Source organism: Hippichthys cyanospilos, chromosome 3 (assembly GCF_059441005.1).
Source record: "Hippichthys cyanospilos isolate Australia breed blue-spotted pipefish chromosome 3, RoL_Hcya_1.0, whole genome shotgun sequence".
Classification (NCBI taxonomy): Eukaryota; Metazoa; Chordata; class Actinopteri; order Syngnathiformes; family Syngnathidae; genus Hippichthys; species Hippichthys cyanospilos.
This window is the reverse complement of record NC_142371.1, coordinates 3,381,909-3,406,678: the sequence shown is the minus strand read 5'-3', so window position 1 is coordinate 3,406,678 and position 24,770 is coordinate 3,381,909.

The following is a 24,770-nucleotide window of genomic DNA, read 5'->3' as shown; positions in this document are numbered from 1 at the left end:
TTCTTGCCTACTTTATTATTTGCTCGATTATGGAATGTAGTCTGCTCAGGGAAGTGAACAGAATAAAGATTTCATTGTGTAGTATACTATGCATATAACAATAAAACTCTTACTGTTGAATGTTAAGAATGCTCTGGTGTATTTTTTTTGCCTTTGCACATTTTAATTAACACCTCGCTGAGGATGAGACTCTTGGAAGTGGTGTTGCGCCATTTACTCAATATGCCTTTATCTCCATTATCCAGCTAGAATATATCACCATTATCAAGCTAGAACTTTTCAAAGAGTTATATTGAAAAAAACTGCCGCCTAAAAGGGTTCATAATTTGATGCTGACAGACGGCATGACTTTTTTTTTGGTGCAACTTTAGATTACAGAGCACAAAGCTCTACCATTCATGATTAATATATTATAACAAATCTTCATTAGAACAACATTGTAGTCTTCTGTTATGCAATCATTTTACAAGCGCACTTCAAGTGATTACTCATAGAAACGGCAATTGTATATTCCAGTGTGTAGTACTTCAAAACACACAGTACTTTTATTGTAACAATCAGTATGGACCCTCTTATTGGTCCAGTCACTGCCATTAAGCCCCATAAGAGCTTTGGATTAAAGGTCCTCTTACAATAATTGGCCTGTTCACATTCACTCAGCATGTTTTCTCTAAATTGCAATCATTTCCAATTTTTTTTTTTCCCCACTAAAAAGGTCAGTAATATCAACTCTAAGTTGCTATTAGCAAGTTGATAAAAGTACCAAAAAGTAGTTTTCTTTCATTTCTTGATTTTTAGCACCTTTAACACATTTAGCACCTTTTAGATTTAAAAATGATTTTAAATGATTTATAACATCTTTACAGTAGATTAGAACTTCTATCCTCAATCACTGATGGCAATGAAGAAATGTATGAGCACTATCGACACACTTGTATGGCAGATACAATGCAACTTAATAAATTAATAAATGTAATTAAACGTTTCAGGAAAATATAAGTTAATCATTTTTTGAGGTTGTTCAGTAGGTTATTCAATTTGATTGTATTTAAAACCTGGTTTATCCCTCATACTCGACCCAACTTGGTTGGACCCAACTTGTCACGAGCCACTTCTCGTTAGCTGCTAATGATTTATTTTTTGATGTCTACAGATGTCTACTATGATCCCAAAAGAGGACACTTCATGATTAATATTTTTCAGCGGACAAATGTTTATTTATAAGGATTTTCTTTTAAGAACGGGTCGGACACTTTATTTTGATTATTTATTGTCGACAAATATTTATAAATAATACAGTTAACGATTTATTTTGTCAACAGATCTCAACTGGAATACCAAAAGATGAGTTTTTATATTGAACATTTTCCTGTGGACAAGTATTTATGTATAAGTATTTGTTTTTGAGAACAGGTCTGACTTTTAAGTTGAATATTTTTCATCAACGTTATATATTAATAATTGAGTTATTTTGTTGTGTTAATGTTTTTTTGTGGACTAATACAAATGAAGTTCGACGGGTTAAAATGCTTTGCACAGGTTAAGGGGTACTTTGCTGAAAACGTATTTCACAGGGTACATCACTGAAAAAAGTTTGAGAACCACTTTTCTAACAAATTATTTACACTTCCATTATTTTCTACTGGATAAATAGTTTCCAGAGATGTTGACCAAACTTTTTAAAAATGAGCTTTTGACATTTGAGGTCCATCTCTATTTACTGACGTGTGATGTCATATTAACTTTGTGCAGAAGGTGCTGTTGATTAAGAATCCATTTCCTTACATTTATGTTTTGTATGAATTGTAAAAACCAAAACCTTTGTCCTTCATAAATAACATTTTGTGTTTTCCGCACAACACCCAGGTTGTTTGTTTTTCAAGTCCACGTGCAAGTGGGGGGCACTTTAATCATTTTTGTAGTTGTCCGGATCGCCATGGGGTGTATTTTTATGTATATATTAACCTGAGTTTGGCATTTTCAGACACAGCTGCAATTTGGCTCTCCAAGCCACTTGACGTACATGAAAGTTCAATCACTTAACACTACATGGGGGCCTGCATGGTTCTCAGAAAATACAAGACATGACAAAGATCTAATATGAATTTCCCAGCTCATCAATTGTGATGGGAACAGTTCTGGGAAGCCCATTATCGCTCATTATCTGAGGTAGTTTGATTTTTTTTTTTTCATTTATCTTTTTTTATACTTATGAGACAATTAAGATTTTTTTTTTTAAGTCATAAAATTTAGTCAGTGTAACCTTTCACGTCACTCATTATAACGGAGTGTTTTATCATGATTAGGTTATTCTCTGTAGCTGTGAGCAAAATATTTAATGAGAAAAAAAACAGTTTGTCAAGCACCATACAGGATGTGAACAGTTTTTGCATAGTTTTGCGTTTTGTAGTAGCGTTTTGGTTTTTTTTTTTTTAGTGCGGTGGCAAGGTGACGAAACACTTCAGTGAGGGGTGTTCGTTGTTGCACCTATCATTCTTCATCATACCATCCAAAGCAAAGCAGTTTATTTTAAAGCTTGCATTCGGCTCAATTGTATATTAATTATTTAAATATGTACTTAACCCTTTAATGGGCACTGTGGCCACTTTCAGACGATAGTCTAAACAAGCAAAGCGAGCGAAAGCACAGCCATTGCTTAAATTCCAACATACCCCCTAAATTTCTCTAAAATGCTGAAAATTCTTGCCCGTTTAGGACTTAAAAATAGAGAAACATGTGACAGAGGCTATTTCTGCCTGTTTAGACTATCAACCGAAAGTGGCTTCTGTGCCCAATAAAGGGTTAACAGAGGTGGGAACCTTGGACTCTTTCACAATGTTGATTTTTGATTGGCAATTATTTGATTGATAACAATTTCTGAATCAATCCATAGATATACCAAAAACAATTCTCTTGATCAATTTTAGTCTGGTTTGAAAGACAGAATGGCAAATGGAGACATTGAAGGTTTTTTTTCTTTTTTTTTTTTTACTTTTTTATGGTTTGAATTGTAAAGCAAGTGCCCTTTTTCAACAGCTACACCATTCTGCATTATTTATATTTTATATACTATTTATATTTTATTTCGTTTTTTTTCTATTTTATTTTGAAGACATGCTGAAGTGTTTGTGTTGTGTTGATTGGCCAATTTGCTTTTTGTTTTGTACAAATATTTGTTTCTCTTTAGCTCATTTAATTCATGTGCACATGTGAAGTAATAAAGTAAAATGAGACAGGTGGAGACCAACTACTACTTATGTAGTTATTGATCTATTTAGTTGGAAGGCGACAGAAACATTAGTACGAAACATTGCACTCACATTCATGTGTCACACAACGAGACAAAACTGCTTTCAATTAGGACGGGGCGGTAGAACTTACATCAACGATAAAAGATAAAAGGCAAAGCACAGAAACGGACAGGAAGAGTATCGATCTCTTTTTTTACTTCAATATCTACTGTATATGGTGACGTTTTAAATCTATTTAAATCATAGTAGATGAGAATCCCTACTGTTATGTGAAACTATTTTTTTGCACACCCCAACACAAAACACGTTGGATGCACGTTTTGGAAGTACGCATCCCTGCCGTCTGGGATACAGGCAAATGAGAGCACTGGTCTAAGAATATTGCACCTGCGTGACTTCAACATTTTTGCCTTCGATGGCAAGGGATGGATTGGCCAGCGCTGGCCACTCTGGACTTCCGCCCCTGGTTACGATCATTTAAATCATCGTCCTCATTTGCAAAATGAAAAACATTTTTCTTGGAATGTACGTAACGCTCAGTAATGACTATTCAGCAGTTGGTGTAGGTTCTCAGAACATCAATAATGCACAACATTCAATTTACTGTTCTTGCTTTATAATGGTTAATGTATTATTCATCTATTTTGATTGCAAATAAGTCTGTGATCCCAACCTAGCCGAATACAAAACATTAAGATTTATGTTTCACCTATGTTACATTATGTATACAGCAGCGAATCAATATCCCTATTAGATGCCTTTGAGACTGCACAAAAGAGAGATTTTCCATCCATATTTTCATTTTCTATACGATGTATCCTGTTCAGGATGATTATCTCAGCTGACTTTGAGTGAAAGGCAACCCCGAACTGTTTGCCACTTAGTGGCAGGGCACATAATGAGATGGACAACTAGTCACACACTAGTCACTCACCTGAGATTTTCAATTTACCCTATTTTGTATGAGTAGATGTTATTCTGTTAGAATTCCATATAGGTCAAGCTTGCATTTTCTTTCTAAATCAGTTAACTGCAACCATATAATGCACAAATACCAGACTAGGTGAGTTTACTGACAGGGTGGACAATGAAAGGTTGGACAGTTTTGGCTGATGTTAGCATGTTGTATTTGGTTGCACGTAATATTACTGAGGCATAGTCTACATGTGGCCAGGGTTCTTGCAAACGGGCGGTAAATGTCTTCGGTTTGCCGTACCACCTGCTATATACTTGCCCGGTCTTGTTTTATCATCAAAACCGAAGAGCTCAAAAATTGGGGCCAAAGTGGAGATTTTCCAAATTCTCAGCATGCTCGTTTGCATGTAGCAAGCATAAACTGGAGATTTTCCATCTTTCTTCTTCTCTATTTCCCGCCAAAGACACAGATAGCAGTGATGGATTTTCTGTTCGAGTGGACAGAATTTGGTGATACTATTGCCACCCTGTGGCATGCTTGTAAATGAATAAAACCACGCAATGCGAATTCATGAGGCAGCAATTATTTTTCAGCAAACAAAGCCATGTGGACGGATTTTTTTAACACATAATGGGGGAGGACTTTATGCGGGTTTAAATAGTCCTGGTTACAAGTAGACAAGATCTGAAGAAAACACATTTTAAGAGACTTGATGGTTGAGTGATTCGGGTGAGGACATCAAAGATACATACTTTATAGTGATACTGACCCAAGTATTCCATTTTAAATCCGTATTTCCTTGTGATTGAGTCTCAGCTATTGTGAAAGCCTCGTTTAGCCAGTAAAATGTCCTGAATGGACCCAACAAATTTGCGACGACCCCCTTTGGCCAGGAGTCGGAAGATGTTTATTTCCAGGTCTGCGGCATAGACAGATAAGCTAACATTTTGAGACCCAATCTAGTACCTAGATAATCCCAAAGATGCCATTTACACTTAGGGCAGGCTCAGAATCAACCGTAGTGCCCCTTGATGGTAGAAAATCCAACAACTGCCAGTTAGATTTTCAGCCATTATTTCTTCAGGTTTCTGGCTGTCACACAATCTTCATTAGAAAAAAAATACGGGTGTACAAAAGTCCATTCTCCAAAATATGTCCACATTGTAAATCAGTATCACGCTGTTTTTTTTTTTTTTTTTGGTTTTATTTTGTTTTTTGTTTTTCAGTTTCTCTGAACTTTTCATTAAGCCCGGTGTTTTTGGCAATGACGTAAATGAGAAACCCTGCATTTCAAAGGCTCTTTTGTTTTGTACCTGTGAAAGTGGGAATGTTTAATGGCCCGTCAGCAAGCTTTTTAAATCACACCAGCAGGACACCATTTTTTTTTTTTTTTTACTTTTTTGTGTCATGTAGAAACATGGATCATTTTTATTAATTCTTTTTGTTAATGACAAAATAGTAATATGAATACCCATGGAGATTTTGAACTGGATGACATTTATCAAAGGACCTTTGCCTGTCTGCCAAACTCAAAGGGGATGCACTATTTGGTAGGGCTAAGGAAATCATTTCATTTAAAAAACTTAATAAGATCTTCAATCTGTTGGACAGCGCAAACATGAAATAAATGAGGTGTAAATAATAGTAAATGGTCAAATCATAAGTGGACGATGTTTGTTTTTTTCACTTTGATCTGTATAAAAGAAAAGCAATTCCAGAGGAACACACACTAATAATCTTTGTCACATTTCTTTTTAGAAACTAAACAAATCAATGTATCTGATAAACATTACCCATTAAAAGGCTAAACGATGTGAGTGAACTTAGAAAAAAAGTTTCTAGTCTCTCCTGATCACAGGCATACACGGCAATGTTATAGCCAGGTCGGAGCATGTCACAAAGTAGCAGAAGTGGCAAGAAGATAAGTGAGACAAAGATTCTGTGCTGCCGTTTGAAGGATGAGCCATCTTCAGTCTGTCTCATTTAACAGTAATGGTTTCTGTCTGACCCAGGCACATTTCCCAGGGTGCTTAGTATTGTGCATGTAAATACAGTATCTGTATCTGTCTGTGGTAATGTTGCAAAATGTCCTCATTTTTCTTCTCTTTCAAACTCATTTCACTGTCTGCTCATCCTGTCACCAGTGGTCACGGAGCTTTACGTCCAAGGAGGTTTAGCAGTTTTCAATAATACGACTTTTCTTTATTTCATTCTTTCTGTTTATGTCCAGGAATATACAAAGCCATTTAAAACAGCTTTGAACATGCCATCTTACATTAACTTGGCGGAAAGAAATTTAATATATGCTTCCAGCACTGACTTGCAGAGTGAGGTGCTAAAGGATTAACTCCAATGTCTCTATTTTTGTAGATAGCACATCCACAAATGCCAGTGAATCCTGATTTTTGCACAAATGCAAGGCTCACAGCTTATGTTTGCCAATTTGGCAGACGCGTCTTTACCGAGCTTGGCTTGCCAGCGAAGCATGGGGTGTTTTGTTTGTGACGCTGGTGGTGACAATTTGGCGGCAGAAAGTTGAGCTAAGCATCAGTTAAGACCATGGTAAGTGCTGATGCAGCGTTGACCAGTTGGTCTAACATGATCTTGGTGAATTTGATTGAGGCGCAGGAAGATAGATTTTGATCTTCGCAATCATGTTTTGTTGATGTCAGACTTATTTCATTCACACTTAAGTTAAAAGTTATGTTCAAACCTCTTGATTCGTTGGAGAAATCGTCAACAAACTCTCATAAAATACAGTATTCTATTTCCAAATACCTGCCTAGTGTTGTCGTGAATACTTAGTTCAAAAGATCGAATCGTTTGAATCCCTTCAGGAAGTCAATGTTCACTCATTCTTCCCTCAGTTATGATCCATCAGCAGACAATGATGTAAAGAAGGAGAGACTTTACTGAATATACTACCGTGCTTTTGACACATTCACAAATGAGTCAGTGAGTGAACATACGTCATTTCTCCTTCAAGACGAGTTAGTGAGTGAAAGGTAAGTAGTTTACCAAGCAAAATGAATCAGTGAGTAAACGTACCGCATTTACAGTCGCAGTCCCCCCGTCCCAAAGTTTAGAGTCCCTATAGGTATTCGTAGAAAATGATCTAAAATAGAAAGTTGTGATCAGAAGATCCGCAAGCCCGAAGGAAATTAACTGCTGAAGCTGGATTATTTATGAATGTAAATACTGCTTCCTCTGCATGTCAGTCATTTAAGAGTGCACTTCAATAAGAGGGGCTAATTAGTATTTATCATGTTTATGTTTTTACACCCCCCTCTCTCTCCCTCATAAAGTGTTTCTGGCCTTGCATTTGCTGGCACTTAAAATGCACACAGATGAGAATTTTGTGCCTGTGCCATTACTCCTTTTTTAATTAATGATGTGGTCTGATTTAATATTTAAATGAGCCTGCTTTGATGTGCTGGTGAGTCGTTACGCTTATCTTATCCTGCCGTTAAAGCCACATGAAGCAATCTGCTGTTTACACAAAGTTTGATTGAAAAACTGTAGATTTCACTGAAAACAGGAGGACACCCTGATAAGAAACCTTATCATTCACTCTTTATTTCTCATATATATGAACGCCACCATATGTCAATAGATGTTAGACAAGTTGAGTCAAAATATATCTTTAGTGGTGATGAAAACAAGAAAAGGATAAGACTACTATAACGAACGAAAGAAAGAAAAGGTCATGATTCAACACATACAACATTATGTGTCTTACGATGTGTAGGCAGTGATAAGTCAGTGTAAGGCTGCTCGGAGCTTTACTTTTAACAAAATATATTTAAATTTGATACATAAATGTAATATGTTATTGAATTCATTTCTTTTGACGTTATGTAGCAGTTGATATAGTACCACTTCTAATCACTGTAATATACTGTTTATCCTCACCAAATTAGGTTTTTGGCACACACTGTCTAATTGTCATTTCAAGTTTCGAGTTTCCTCCGCTTATTAAAAAAAAAAAAAAAAAAACTAATTATGATCAATTCACTGGGATTAGTTTGAACTATCATGTTCCTGACATAAGTTTGGCTGTGTTCCTGGCTCCTGCCTTCTGCTTTTTAATAGACGCCCATGTTTAATTATGAAATAACATAAACATCAGAGGAACGCAGAGTTTTTGCTACACTGCCTTGTCTATACGAATATTAATGGCTCCGGAACATAATTCTGTTTGTTTCTTTTGAACTGCTTAACACTGGAGCCAAACACAAGCAGAATAAGAAGAAAAGGGTGTTTTAGTGAAGACAAGTTTGTACGTTTGCATAGTTTGCCTTGTTTATTCCATCCATGTGTCAACACAAGATAGTTTACCAAGACACTTTGTTGTTTTGTGGGGCCAAAAGATATTTTTCTAAAGCGGCATTCCCCAGAATTTATTGAGCCGAGGCTTATATTGTACATAGGAAAAATGTCAGGGCACACCATAATTGCCATAACAACTGTCCTGGAATTATTCACAAATGTACTCAGCTGACCACCTTTTTGATATACCAATCTATGATTTTTTTTTTTTTTCTGTTATATGAATGAGAATAACTAAGCCTGGGTAAAATAATGATGAATGAAGACCATAACAGCAAAAAGTTGAAATCAATTCAAATGTTAATTCCTGTAGACACATTTGGGTCCTCAACAAATTGAATTTTTACGCATTCCTCAATAAACCTTAACAGAAAGTATAACAGACAACCAAAATCACAGTAGCTGTGTGAAAGCAGCAACTAGAAAGTGATTTCTCACCAAAGCTTGCGATGAAAAATACAGTAATGCAAAACACAGAGGATTTAGCTCAGCCTGCATTGTTCCAATCCTATTCTATTACTTTTGCAACCATTCATCAAGGCTGAAACCCTGATTTAGGCCTTTGACCAATAATTGCTCGCTCTGACTATTGAGCTTTTGCATATCCTCACTGCTAGCACCGAAAAGGAAAAAAAAAAAAAGTGGTCAGGCACCTATCCAAGCTGCTAATGTCTCGCTAAAAGCGCAAATCACAGCGAATCAGACGAAAGCTAACCGGGTGCGATGTAATCGGCATGGTGGTTTCTGTAGTCTGTCTTCCTGCAGGCGGAGTCACTGAACAGTGCAACGCCAGTTTCTGGTTTTAGAGCTGACATTAATACATGTCAGGGATCAGGGATCAATTTATCTTAGGTCCAAAAATAAAGAAATTGCTGCATCCCCCGTTGCCTTGAGCTTGGAGAAATAAACAGTCAATATTTGCTCCCGGGGACCTGCATAAGGATGCCACATAAATCACCCAGCATGCACCTGTCCAAAGAATCAGACGCCGAGTCCTATGTCATCGCATTTAAGATCACGCTGAGGCCGAGGCCCTCCTTCATCTCCGAACAGGGTGATGTGCGCAGGGACACAAGCTGAAAATTTCATTTTCATTATCTCCTCTTGGGCTTCCAACAGCTTGTCTACCAATGTTCTGTTACTCTTGTGAGGAAGTTGGCAAACTGCTGGCCTCATGCTGATACCATCAGTGCACAGGTCTTCTCCTCCTATTGGCCTCCTTAAACTTTAATTATGCGTGGTTGTCTATTTACCTCCCACAGTTAAAACCAATGTTGCTTGGTACGACCAAGCTGTAATTTGTCAAGCTTCATTAGCTTTAAAATGTTTGCTTTTACATGGAAACACCATCACCATCAACACAAAAATCAAGGATATTGAAACGTAAGTCATATTTGGTGATTAGTTCTGTGATTTTACTTTTGGGTCATTCCAATTCCAAACCACCCCCCCAAAATCTGGAATTTTGAATCAAACTGGCTTTGAGGGAACTTGGTGTACTTGTTAATAGTGATGGCACAACATCAAATTCAAAATTCTGACATTTTTGTCAAAAAGCAGCGAGGTTGTCTTTTTTTCTAACCCTTATATATCAGGAACTACTGGGTCAATCTTCCCAAATGAATTATCACTGGAATGGCAAGGATTCTGGATTATAATTATTTATTTTGAAGATTGACACACATTTTAATCAGTCGAACTTTTGATCAATCAGTTGCTCTTGAAATTGACCTTGTGGATTAGATGACCTGACGAAACCTTCCATGAAAAATAATCTCCCAATTGTTCTGTTTGAGCGATGTAAAATAAGACTCAAAGTGATAAATTCTTCTATTGAACATTTGGACCAAACAATGATGTGCATGTCATTTTCAGTTAAAGAATGGACATCAAGGAGGGAAAATGAGCATGGATGTATCATTGGTTGGGCAGCTCGTGATGCCCTTTTGAAGACAAATAGGACCTGTCCAGAAATGCAGCAGAAGCCTTGTATCACGTCCTGTGTCACTCGGTGTGAAAAAGCCCAAAACTGAAGTCATTAGGATGCTGCAGACCCCTGAGTCTAGTTCTGAAAGAGTGATGGTGAATATTAAATTCTACATATAATGTCAAATTAAATTTGATTCTGCCTATCCGGTGACTGTTCTGACTGATCCATTTTATCATAACTTATCTTATCTCAAGGTGTTTTCAACCTAAGGATCAGTGATGGGTCTTAAAACATGGAAGGATAATAATGGCAAAGGTATCCAGGACAAAATAACCCACTTGCATGCTTTCTCTAACATTTCAAAAGGATATACTGGCAAAATAAGTATAGGTGTGGAAGGTGCCAGTTCATGTTTGTGGTCATTGGAGTGATTAATAAGAGAAAGATATCAGAAAACCTTATCTTTGTTTGCACCGCTACTGGAATACTGACTTAAAAAATAAATAAAAAAAGAAAGGATGATGTAACGCTTCACAAGTACTTTCGTTTGATATTCAGGTTGGTGTTTGCTGGAAAATACGTTTGACATGTGAAGGGTTATCAGGGTATCATTTTCCATCCAAGCCTACTTTCTGCATCCTTCTCTTTGACACCAACTGTCCTTATGGCTCCCCTTACATCAATTGTCTCTGAGGCCTTTCTTTACCTTTCTTGTCTCCTGGCTCCATTTGTATCATCCTTCAACCAATTGTCTCACACTGGACACGATAAAACACTCTATGTCTATTATCTTTAACTAAAATTGTCTGCACATCATCTAACCTTCGCTGTCTCTGTGATGAACTCATGTCTAATCCTAATCAACCTGTTCACTCCGAAAGTGAACCTCTTCATTTCTGCTACCTCCACCTCTGCATTTTGCCGTATCATTCAGTGCCATTTTCTCATCATGGTTGGCCCCACCACTGCCTTAGCCAGCTTCCCCTTCATCTTAGGAGAGACTCTTTTATCACATAACATGCCTAGCACTTTCTTTCACAAGTTCGATCCTGATTTGATCAGTTTCTTTACCGACTTACCACACTCCCCATTTAATTTCTCACCTCATGTCTTTAGTCCTCAACCCTCTTCTCCCTGTAGACTTAATCTTCCCTTTACACCTCGCTCACTCATGCGCAATTTGCCCATATACCTGGATTCTGTCATACTTATGCTAATCGTCATTCTTCCCCTTTTCAGAGCATACCTCCACCTTTCTAAATACTCCTCAACCTTCTCCTTGATTTCATTGCAAACCACAATGTCATCTGTGAACATCACAGTAGATGGGGATTCCAGCCTAACCTTGTCAGTCATCTTATCCATTACCATCACAAAGAGGAAGGGGCTTGGAGCTGATGTACTCCCACCTTTTAGGGATTGTCCAATTAGTTAGCCATTTTCAGCAGTAAACTGATAATACTGTATATTGTCTATGATTCATTTATTGAAAAAAAATCTTTTAATGTACAATCATTGTATTTAAAAACATATTTTGTATTTGCTGTCGACTTAAAAGGACATTACGTGCAGAAGGCTCAGGTAGTGACCGGCTTAGTTTGGAAATGTCACATGACCAATAGATGAGCCGTAATTGGTCATTACCCAAGCCTTGACCACAGGTGATGTCAATTTGAAATGACAGTATGTGTACAATTGTACTTTTAAAGGTATTGATTGCATGTGCAGTTTTTTTTCTGTATGTAATTATAGACAAAATGTTCACTTTTTGCTGCTAAAAACTGCTAAGTGCACCATCCCTTTAAAGTCCCCAACGCTTCCCAGCTCTCAGGCAATACATTGTGGTCATTTACTGACAACCATGCAATGTTTTTGTGGTTCAATTTAAAAAAAAAAAAAAAAAAGAAAGAAAAAATACAGGTGAGTCCACTTTATGAGAAGGCTCAAAACCCATTTTTTCTTGAGTGTTGAAGAGTCACCAATTGAAATTTTTTTGCAACGATCCACATCAGTTCATTTCGGATGTCGGACGATGTGTCGTGTTTTGGCAGGTCTTTCACAGACAAGGCATCTTTTCTCATACGCAAGAACTTTCTGCAACTACGAACAATAGTTAATTCCTAAGTACATGTCTAACTTAAAAGTGACAGCAAACAAACAAATCATTACTGTTTCTTATTGGTGCATTAAGTATATAATTAAAGATTTGTTTATTAGAACAAGGCATTGAAACTGCAGACAAATGCTCGTGCCAAACATGAGTAATGTCTTTGAATCCACTGTTTTGTCCCTTAATGTAATTGTTTTATTAGTGGAAAATTCATCAGTATGGAAGATAAGGAGAACGCTGTCAGGAGGAAAATGGAGATTCATGGTGGATAATGACTTTCTTGTTCTATTTTGTGTGTCTGGTTGTTCGGTCTGATTCTCTAACACACAGGCACACGCGCGCACGCGCACACACGCACACACACATACGCACGCCTCATGTGATGTCACAAACACTTTCCTCTTGATCTGATGCGCTATTTCTTTTGCAGCTCTTTATATGACTCTCTGTGGTCTAATTAGCAGTGACAGATGACTATGGCCATTTAAACAAATGGCAGGGCATAAAGAACCTTTCCTCCTTCACCTCGGGAAGCGCCGCAGCCTCTAATAGTTTGTGAGTTAAGAGTTAATAGGAGAAAATCATTGCTGGTCTTGAAATGATAAATAGGCAGAAGAATGATGATGATGAGATGAAAGAGTCCTAATGTTTTATGGCACTATTTTAATTTAAAAAAGTCATACACCAAGAACAATGGTAACAAAAATATTTTATTATGTTGAGATTTTGCTGAGACTGTCAAGTCCCATTTTTATTTTAATCTAGTTTTTGAAATAGCCATTCCCTGTAATGCAGAATTCATGAATAAGGAAATGAAATTTCCTGCAGCAATGAATTCAAGTATATGTATTTTTAATTTTCAAAGACTGTTGACCAATCCAGTCAAGTGATGGATGGGGTTAAAAAAAAATAAGGAATAAAATAGAATATCCATGCATCTATCCATTAGCTTGATGGCTTATCCTCACAAAGGTTGCGGGTGAGCTCTAGCCTATACCAACTGTCTTTGGGCACACCCTGAACTGCTTGTCAGATAATTGCAGGGCAACCAAAGACAACCACACACCCTCATAAACATATCGAAGGAAAATATACAGTAAAGAGTGCAATATGGCCAGTCCGGTGGCATGCGTTTCAACCCTGGACTTTCAATTATGTCATATTTATTTAGAACATAGGCTCATCAAGCAAAATTTAATTTCTAGCAATAAATAATTTTGAGTATTTTTCCCATTTCAATTCGTTACCATTAAACAAATAACTAATAAACATGACAAAATCTTTAAAAAAAATAAAATGTTTGCACTGACCAATGTGGATTCGCACAGTGCCTCGTTAATTAAAATTAAGATGCATTCTTCTTTCGTTCCTCGAGAAGACTTCAATCGCTCTGCGATTTAGTTACATGTTCAAGGTCCATCAGCAAGTCTTTTTTGATGGACATGGAAGCCACATCTGTCCGGTCGTGTTTCTGGCATAGGTTTATATAGTTATATATATTTCAATGCTTAAACATTTCAAGTAGACAAACGCAGTCTGGCTCCAAACACCAAAGCGATCAGACGCAAACGACAGGCAATATAATTTGCAGCATTTCTCAGAACCTGTTAGACTCATGTACCGTTCATAGTTGCTTCTATGAAAAGAAGGGACAAAACCTTTTCTCTGCTGGAACAGACAGCTATACAGCTGACCTCTGCTCATAATAATCAGTTTTACTTGGAAGGTTTGTCATGAAATGGTTTTCCAAGTACAACGTCCCTGACATTATTTTCATGTTGCGACGTGGAATTCTGAGTTTTTCATCCCCTCTTTATTATATACTGGATTCTCAGTTTTGCACCCAAAACAACAGTCATGACCCTAGGGGCTGGGCTGTATTTGTGTTGTTTCATCTCTATCTGCAGGCGTTTTTAGGTAATTGCACTTATTTTCTGTTGCCTTCCCTGCAACGCGTCACTACAATTCTGGTCTGCTATTTGTCGGCGTCTCCTCACGGAGACGGAGGGATTCATCTCGTAACACGGGGGCCCACTGTATATTTGTAACCAGATTCACCTCCTTCTGACATGGTGGGTTAAAAGAAAAAAAAAGCACTACCTCATATCAAGCAAACCTCCTGGTTCAAATTTATGGCATTTTGCGACAAAAGAACACTGTCGAACTCTCAGGAGTACTTGCGTGTTGATTTCTACATAGGCCTATCAAGCTTGCCTTGATGTCGCAATCTCGCAAGATGATTGATACGAACGCTGTAAATTCAGTTTTATGTTGATTCACTTAGTGTGAGCAGGCCCTTTTCATTATGAAGGCTCTGGCAGATTTCATGGAACTAAAGCCAACACAAGCTAGCTGAAATATGATTGGATAAAAAGTTTTGTATCTAACTTTTTAACTGGAAAAAAAAAACTAGAATAATAAATAGCATAGGAAGCACTGCAAAAAAAAAAAGCAGATTATGTCATACAAAGAACAGACCAGGGAGAATAATTTTATGAATTTTATTATTTATGAATAAATGTGTTTTTCTGAGTGTTTAGGACAACGGAGAAGGCCTTGCTGGCCTTCAGGGCCCACCATTGATAGTTACCATGCAAGTTTTTGGAATATGGGAGGAAACCAGAATACGTGGAGAAGAACATGGGCCCGAGCCTCAAGCAGAGCCATGACCTCTGCATGGTGAGGTGGACGTGCTAACCAGTCTCCATTGTGCCACCCAAAGGAAATAGAATACAACTACTGTACATAAAACATACTGTAGCAATAGTCTTTTCATATCCTTGGCAGGTGACAAATCCCATGCTGAAAAAGGCATCAGAAATACGTGTGTGTGCGTGTGCGTGTGTGTTCAGTGCCATATGAAATGTCGTCAGATATTGGTCAGACATGCGTGAAACGGTGGTTTGATTGCTATGAAAAAGGTGATGTATTAAGGCGGACGTTTTTTCGGAAATCCTGCAGGGTCACGGGAATGCCGCAGGATGTGAATCCATTTTACCTGTATTCATGGATTTGGACAGTACATGGTAAAAAGATGACAGGAGCAGATGGGAGTGGGATTATGCAGTCGGGAGAACAAAAAACTTGGACAGATGCTCAGCCATTTCTACAGTACTTTTCTTTTCTTATGCATACACAGTGACTGTGTTTATATGGAGTCAATAACTTTTTTAAAACCCAAATACTGGCAATATTCATGTTTTTAAATTCCATGTAAACACGTGATAATCTGAATGAGATCATATTTGGGTTTTCAAAAAAAAAAAAAAACCCATGAGTTACCTCTTCTATAACACGACTATGCGATCATTAAACACATTCCAGTTACCTCATCGATTTGTGTTCTGCACATCTTCTACCCACAAATAATCAGCTTCTTTTCAGTACAAAATTACTCATAATGTGTGCAGCTATGCTTTTTAACCCTTGCCATGGCGAGCAAGAAAGGAGAAAAAAAAAACACGAGGTATAATGAGAAGTAAAAGCCACCCTTACGTTGCCGCTTAGCCAGCATGACTTTAATAAATTGATTTCTCCTTGGAGTAAACAAACAGGGAGAACTTGAGATGCAGCGTGAAGCCACACTTTTGCAGCTAGGAGGAAACACATTAATTTACCACTTTGGTGACTCCAAGTGACATGAATATAATGTGTTTCTTTGACAGTGTATAAAGCAAGTGAAAATTATGTCTGTCCATTCATAGAGGTTTCAATCAGAGTGACACAATATCATCATTTTTGCTAATGCGGAAATGTGTCGAATTTTTCAAAAACCCAAATTTTGACAATCCAAGTATCACTGCATGTATACATAGTCAGTGTGTAATAGTAGTGCTCCATATCAAAAATAATATATGATCAGTGTGGATGAAACAGCACGGTTTGGTAAAATAAGGCAATAATTAATCTGCTTCACTGGAATATGTTGAATCCTTGCTGCATTCTTTGTGGTTTCTTTATTTTAGTATAGATGCCAGGACAAGCGCTATTTTTGAATGACTGCCTTTACATCACCTATTGAAAAGAACCAAACAAGTAGAATAATAGACATCGTTGGAAAGCCAAAATCTTTTTTGAAGTACACAACAGAGCGAAGCCAAGATGGGTTAGTGAGTGATCGAAGTCTATTTCACAAAGCTGCGCTCTTCAGTTTCTCTTCCTCTGTGCTGCTTTCTGATACCGATTCTAATTTATTCACGCAGCGCCGCTTTTGAAGCATGGCTGAATTAGGAAGACTGGAAGCTGTGAGTCACATTTATCAGCTGAAGGAGTTAACAACATGCCGGGTGGGATGATAAGAGTAGCTTGCTTCAGTTGTAGAAGTGGGAATATGAAGTTAATCTAGAGACAGCAGGGGGTGGTGTTCATCTCAGTGTATGATAATGTGAAAGGGAGGCACAATATTCCATTCAAAGCGCCATGATTTTTCTGCATAGATCTAAATGAAAGCCGGGACTGAACCCTGTCGCCTCTGATGGTCCCCGTCGGGCGTTTGCTGCCTTTCCCCTGATAATGCATGCAAATCTTGTTAGATGCTTCTGAATTTAAAGATGTTGGCCTACACTAAAACGGTCACTCTGGAAGAATCTGCTATTACAATTCCATGTTTTACAAGATGCAGTCTGTCGATGATATTTTCCTTTTGCGATCACACGTTATGGCTGAATTTGGCAGCTTGCTGAATGACTAAATTAAACATGTTTCTTACACTTGGAAGCAGTGCAGTGTGCTAGAAATTCAGTTTTTTCATCAAGGCTTATGGTTATCATGTTTAATAAACCATCCAGTTGTAGACCATTCAGTCCTATCTGTTTACATTCATTATCCCAAAGGAAATTTGCCAACCTTTGCAACACTTTTACAAATAACGGAGTTTTGTGAAATCATGGTAAACTAAGAAATAGGGCTGAGCGGGAAAAAGTTGATCGAATCTGGTAAGTTGACTATAAATAGGCAGACTAAAAATATCCTCCGTCATAACCATGTTTTTGACACTATCTACTACACGGTCCTGCAGACGTACAAAGTGTTTCAATGATGGCACGGAAGAAAGACGAGACTGGGATTATTTCCAGTGAAATAAACGACAAAATTAGCATTCAATTATTGATAAATGGATAAGAAATACCACAGCAGCACTTCAGGGGGAAAAATTAGGATTCAATTATTGATAAATGGATTAGAAATACCACAGCAGCACTTCAGGGGGAAAAAACACTTATGCTAAGTCCACTTTGACATCGTCTTAGTGCACCACCTAGTGGCCGCATGCTTGATGCTATGTGTATGCTTTTCTGTCGTATTTCCTTAAAGACAATATTAGCAAATGAAGCCTCACAAAATAATGGAAATAAATTCTGCATTATCTGTAAGATAACCTGTCATTACAAACAATCTCTCGTGCCTGGGTTTGGGGTTTCAAATTTTAATCAGTAAGGGACAGTCAAGTACAAAATGTGCCCGTCTCTTTGTCAAGAAAAAGACAACGAAAAGGAAGTTCTTGGCCTCAGGCTCGCCAACTGCCAGCTCCACTCGCACGGACACTATTACCACATGTGTAATGTACGTATAACATCATGTACGTGTGCCCTATATGATAGTTAGTGTAGTTTGGTCTTCAATGGTAACCACTAGTGTGCGAATGATAATCATGATCACGCAATTATTCAATGTAATTATAATAATAATAATAATAAAAACAATTTTAAAAAGATTCAATTGTGAGAGCCTTACTTAAAAAAAAAAAAAAAAGGAGACATCAATCAGTATACTGTGACTGTGCAACTTGCCTTGGTGGTGGTAACAAATTTGGGCTCCTGTAAGAAAAATGGCATTACCTCAATAACATTGACAGAGGGGGAGTGGTCATGTGATATTGACGTAGTGTGCACAAGACCTAACAGACTTTACATTGTCTGTCATGTGGAATATGAAAATGAGTATTAAAAAGTGGCATGATGATAAAGTGTTCCTTCTGTGGTTGATCATTTATTTCACTTTTGCTCCTGATTCTCTGAGCAGTGCTTGCCTGCACAGCTGTCAACACAATGAAAAGTAGAATCACAGCAAAACTAACTGAGGTCCATTTCAGAGAGACAGTAAGACTGGAAGGACCCCCACCACCAGCACCCCTCCCCCCACAGACTGTCAACCTCTTTTGTCACTTAGTCTGTAGTTCATTCTTACTAGCATTGAATTTGTTTTAATACACAAAGGCACAAATGCGAGCAAACAAACACTACTCCAATTAGTAGGATGCAGGCTGGTGATAAAAACGTTCTGCAGAATTTGTCACATGCTCTGTAATTACAGCAACCATATAAACAAATGTGCACGTCTAGCATTAGTAGCAAGTATTTTGACCCAAATTAGAAAAAAAACTAAATGACAAAATGGAATGTAGGGAGTGCAAGTGAGAACAATGCAATCAGTGTTTGAGTGCAAGTATAGAGGATTTCTTTAACTACACGGACTCTGACTATTTGCAGGGATAGGCTATTTCAGCCCGATTTTCAAGAATTTCATGAATAATTGACGCTACACTAAAAGGGATTATCTTTTCCTATATTAATAGTTTAACCCTAACAATATGGGACAGAACACATACATATACAGTACAGTAACTTTATGGTTTTAGCCTTAGCAGGCTACAATCATTTATAGCATTCCAAGGTGTTGAGCATCTTAAGTATTTATTTGTCCAACCTACAAGCGCGAGTTTTGAAATAGACAAGCTGCTGTGTGTTGATTGAGCGAAAATTCTTGCTTCTGTATTCTAATGGGAAATGGAAAGTCAAAGCATCTCAAATACACATTGTGTGTTTGTTTTTTTTCTTAGTTCCAAACAATGGTTGTGCAATAAACGGCAGAACAAATTGTTCTCATCTTAAGATTCCATATGTCATATTATAATAGATGCCTGTCACAAGGGTAAGGCATAACAAAAAAACACAAACGCTTTGACAAAATTGTGTTTTTGCAAATTTGCACTTGTAGCCCAGTCCACCTACCTGTTTGTCTGTCTGTCTGTCTATTTTAATCAGTATAAAATATATTTTTTTAAATAGCTCAGTTATTGACTTCCTGTAGGAGCTTAACTCGGCCAACGTTGCACCCAAACTTAGAGGCAAGTCATCGACACAAAGATGAACATTTAATTGGTTTTGCATATTGTTCTCATAGCGAAACACCCTGCTGAAGTTATTTCCACAGGGGCGAATTGGCAGAAATAAACCTATAAAGGAGAGGTTTCTGATTTTTGTTTTTACAAGACTATAATAAATAAATTGCCTGTCATGACGAGTCAGATTTTGTAGTTTTGGTAGTTAGCCGCACACCAGTTCGTCTACTAGCACTTGTGGTAGAGTTTCCTATCTTTTATCAAGGCAGCTGGTTAGGAAGATGGAGTCAGGCTGTCAGTTCCCTTCAACCTTCAGGAAAAAAACAGATCTGATTTTGTGTTGAGAGATTTTTGACAGGATATAGTGAGATCCCAACTGGATAGGAAATACATTACCTCGTGCTTAATAGTCATTCATTAAGATCAAATTGAGAGGATCAGAGCTTCTTGATGAGATGCAAAGTTGAACAATGGTAAAGGCTATTTGTTCTTTACAGCATTTTCATTAAGGCACTGGTCATCAATACAGAGCTATAAAGGAACTATTCCTTTGCCCAAGAAGATATCAGCTCTTGACGGTGAAGTGACGGGCAAATTATACCAGAGGCCGATGATTTCATTGATATGTTGTTCCATGCCTCCTCACCCGCGCAGTGAAAATTGATGAACCAGGCTTGATGGAAGCAGGAAATGGATCTTTGTCACAGGCTGAAGCATTTTGCATTCTCCTTGCTGAGCAGTAAGATGGACCTTCAATGGTCAGAGTACAAGTTGAGGAACTAAATGGCAGCATCTCCTCCGGCCAAATACAAGCGTTAAGTCATATATTAGATTTGTATTTATTGCCAAGAGCCAAGTACTGGTATGCGTGGCGGACATAGTTGGATACTGGAAGCAATCTGAATGTGTCTCCTTGATGACTTTCATTGGGTCTGCAAAATCCATACAAAATAGGCCACTTTGCACTGTTAAAAATCTGGCTATTCAAAAGCCTAATGGACATCAATAAACAGCACCAAGGTGTGGCAGGTAAGTACAGGCAGGTAAATAGATTCTGCTGATGATCATAGAAATCAGTAGCTACATTAACATTTTGTCAGTAGGCAATGTGAGAAAGATGGAATAGTGGCTAAACCGTGAGGGACTAAGCAAAGTATCGACCAAAAAAAAAAAAAAAAAAAAAAAAAAAGCATGAATATTTGCTCCAAAGTAAAAAAAAAAAAAAAAAATGCGGTCCTCCAGCCATGAATGGATGGATGGACAGACGGACGATAGGACGATTGTAGTAGCACAGTGGTTGTTTAGCAGGCTGTTTAGCATGTCTGCCTAACAGTTCAGAGGTCCCAGCCCGCCCCCGGCCTTCCTGCAAGTTTGCATGTTCTCCCCGTGCCCGTGAAGGTCTTCTCGAGGCACTCCGATCTCCTTCCACATTTCAAAAACATGCATGTCAATATGTTGGACACTTCAAATTCCCCTTAGGTGTGATTGTTAGTGTAAATGGTCGTTTGTATCTGTGTGCCCTGCAATTGCCTGGCAACCAGTTCAAGGTGGCCCCCGCCTACAGCCTGAAGACAGCTGAGATAGACACCAGTTCATAAACACGATACAATTCTCTACCTTTTATTAAAAAATAATAATAAAAAAAACGTTTTTTTTTCTCAAATAGAGTGCAAAAAATGTACTTTGACTTGTTTATTATTTGTGGTCTTTTGGCAAGTACGTTCAATCAAATAATTGGTGGAACACGGATGGTGCGTAACTTCTGGCATTTATGACTGTGTCGCGAAGAAAAGGAAAAACATTGCTTGTGCTTGGAGCACATTCAAAAAATAAAGAAGTTTTTACAAAGATATGATTTACTCTGTTTTGCTATAATTTTTACATTGTTGCAAAATTGTTGGCGCGTCCTATGCACGGTAACATAGAAAATACCAGAATTTGGCCCTAGAAGTAAGGGCATGTCCTGTATTTGGGGATTACAGTCACGTAAATAAGAGCTAAACATAAAAGTAAAACAGAACTCAATCAGATATGTCGCAATTCCAAGGATGTCATGAAGAAGACCAAAGAAGATGCCATGAAGATCAGAACCAAAGAAAACACATTATTGTTTTTCAGTTTCGACTGAATTCTCATTTGCATTATCTTGTCAAACAGCGTGCAATTCAATTCATGCTATGAGTGTAACATTATGGTCACAGTTGGAAGGAAATTGAAATTGGTGACTTGGGGCGTCATCTTTCCTCATGCGGCCTTCCCCTCATCTTCCGTCGTTGTTCTCAAGACATATCACTTATACAGTATGTTAAGACTACAGCAATTTCTTCCATAAAAAACAATTAGAAAAAATGCCTTTTTACATGGACAAAATATAAACAATGTCTGAATATTTTATTTGCCCCTCATCTGTTATTTTTTGTTCATATAATCCTTGAAAATGTTTGAATAGAGAACAGTAACGGAATCTGTAAATTCTTATAATACTGTTTGAATGTGATAGAGAAGAGTGACCAAATCTGGAGTTATTACATGTTACTTGTTTGGAACGATCTGTTCAGTTTCGGTACTAACTCATTCACTGCCACTGACGGCTGTAGAAAGAAGTCCATTGTTTGATTTTTACAAAGCTAGTAGTCGGTCAATCGGTTAATTATTCTCTTACATCGCTGCCATGTATTTAAAAATAAAACTGCATTAGTTGCAGCAAATACTGCCATTTAACAGAAGAACAACTTATTTTCTGTCAATGACAGCTATAGATGTTGAAGAAACATTTTTACAGGAGTGAATGAGATAATAATGGAGTTGCAGTTGTTAGACCGAGACGTTGATATTGCAGTGGTAGTCGGATGATTATGCAAAAATATTCAACTTAATTGCTCATTTTCACCCTGGCAACATAATGTAAATTGCTCTCCTATAGTCCAATTAACACAAATGTAAAAATTCCTCATTGCCAGCCCAGGATCACATTGATATTATTAAAAGTTAACAAATATAACTTTTTCCATTACATAACATAATGTGATTTAATACACTGTGATATATTAATATAAATTAAATTTCCAATGCCTAAGGTGAGAATGTGACCACACGAATGCTCCCAGTCAACCCGATTGCAATCTTTTCACTGACTCAAGCATTCATTTTATTTCATTGTCCAAATGCAGGACTCTTCTAGTGGATTGTATCTATATTATGACATTTTCAGTGTAACTTTGTTCCAGAATGTTGTAATTATCTTCTGTACCTGCAGAATTGACAGCTACAATACATGGCTGCTTAAAAATGAGTTAATGAAATGACATTGAAAGTATATACTGTATATATATATATATATATATATATATATATATATATATATATATATATATATATATATATATATATATATATGGTTGTGATTTTTTTGCAAAAAATAGACGTCAAGTCATAGTTTTTATTGTTTTTATGTGCACAGTGTAGAAACAAGTTTCTTTGTACAAATAAATTCTTACTTTGCTGCCCACACAAATGTCATAATAAGTACCAAGTTAAGACAAAAAACTGGGTAAAAACAACACACAAGGAACAGAACATAAGTATGAACTTTAGGTGGATAGGTTATGTACATATATCTATAATAATGTGCAAGATACCTCCAACAAAGTGCAAACATGCATGGCAGATAAAATAATGTGCAAGTGTGCGTGGTAGAATTACATAATAATGTTTATGTGTGCATGCTAGGTTAGTTCTTTACAAGTGGCGTGCAGAAAAGAGAGCAGCAAAATTTTAGAAAGAAGGTGCATGGTCTTGGCATAGTCACAAATGTATGAGATGTATGTGAGTGATATTATCTGTTGCATTTTACTACTAGTGGCTGTTGAGGAGTCTGATGGGAGAGGGGAAGCACGAGTTTCTGAGTTGTTCTGAATTTTTATACTTCTATACTCACCTGTGGAAAATACAGGGGGAGATATTTTTTTACAATTTTTTCTCAGGCTAGTGTAACTTTTTCTGGAATAGCTAATCTTGATTGATCACATTTAAATAGCGTGTATAATTATAAATAGGCAATTAATATTGATAGTGAGAAACTTCCCAGATTGACATTTATATGTGCTAATTATATAGAAACACATTGTGTGCTCACCTATTGGCACGTATAGACACACACACACGCACACACACACACACGCACACACACCTAAACAATTATTTATATGGTATTATTGGGAAACTTGCAACCGCCCTCTTTGTAATCTTTATAAAAAAAAAAAAATTAATAAAACGAAGAGGAGAGCCCGAGCACACCAGAAGTCTTTTGGGTCTCTCTCCCCCGTTTGCAAAAGACCGTTTTTCACTCAGAGTCTTTGCCTTTTCTCCAGGTCCTTATTTTTGATAACTATGACAGTATTCATCAAAAGGCATCAAGGTGGCGAATGTGTCCTCCATGCTTGTGGGGTTGGCATTTCCTCATCATCAATTCATCCTATTAGCTCAATGTTCGTGATCAGCATAAATCCAGCACTGCACTTGGTGTGATTTTGCTTGAATGCTAATTAATAACACACACTTGTAAAAGCTGATGTAAATTAAAAAATAATACTGTATTAATAAAATTGGTTTGTGCTGTAGTGGGTGTGAACACTGCCAACTTGCTTCACTGCCAATCGAAATCATTTCTCTCATTCCCTTTAATTAAGATCAAATGACACATGGGCGCATCTCTGTACTGAAATGGATCAATGCTTGACCAGACCATTCAACTTAGATTACAATCGCCCAACCCAGGTGTAGTCTGACTGTTAATAAGCTAAAACAGTATTGGACAAATAATATTTAGCAGAAGGCAAACTGTTACTATTTTCATCCAGCCGAAACATACTTTTTGAAATTCCTAAAATGCTAAAAAAAATTGCCCTGAGGTTAAAATTAATTGGTTCATCTGTACCCTTTGACTCACCTTTCCTAAAAAAACGACGTTGTGCATAATTATGCTCACTAAAACAATTAATTTGTTTGTTTTGCATGTTATAGGTCATTTTTTTTCTTCACTAAGCTTCATGGGGTCAGGTGACTTGACTCCAATTACTCATCACAGTAAACAAATGATTTATTTAAGCATTTAG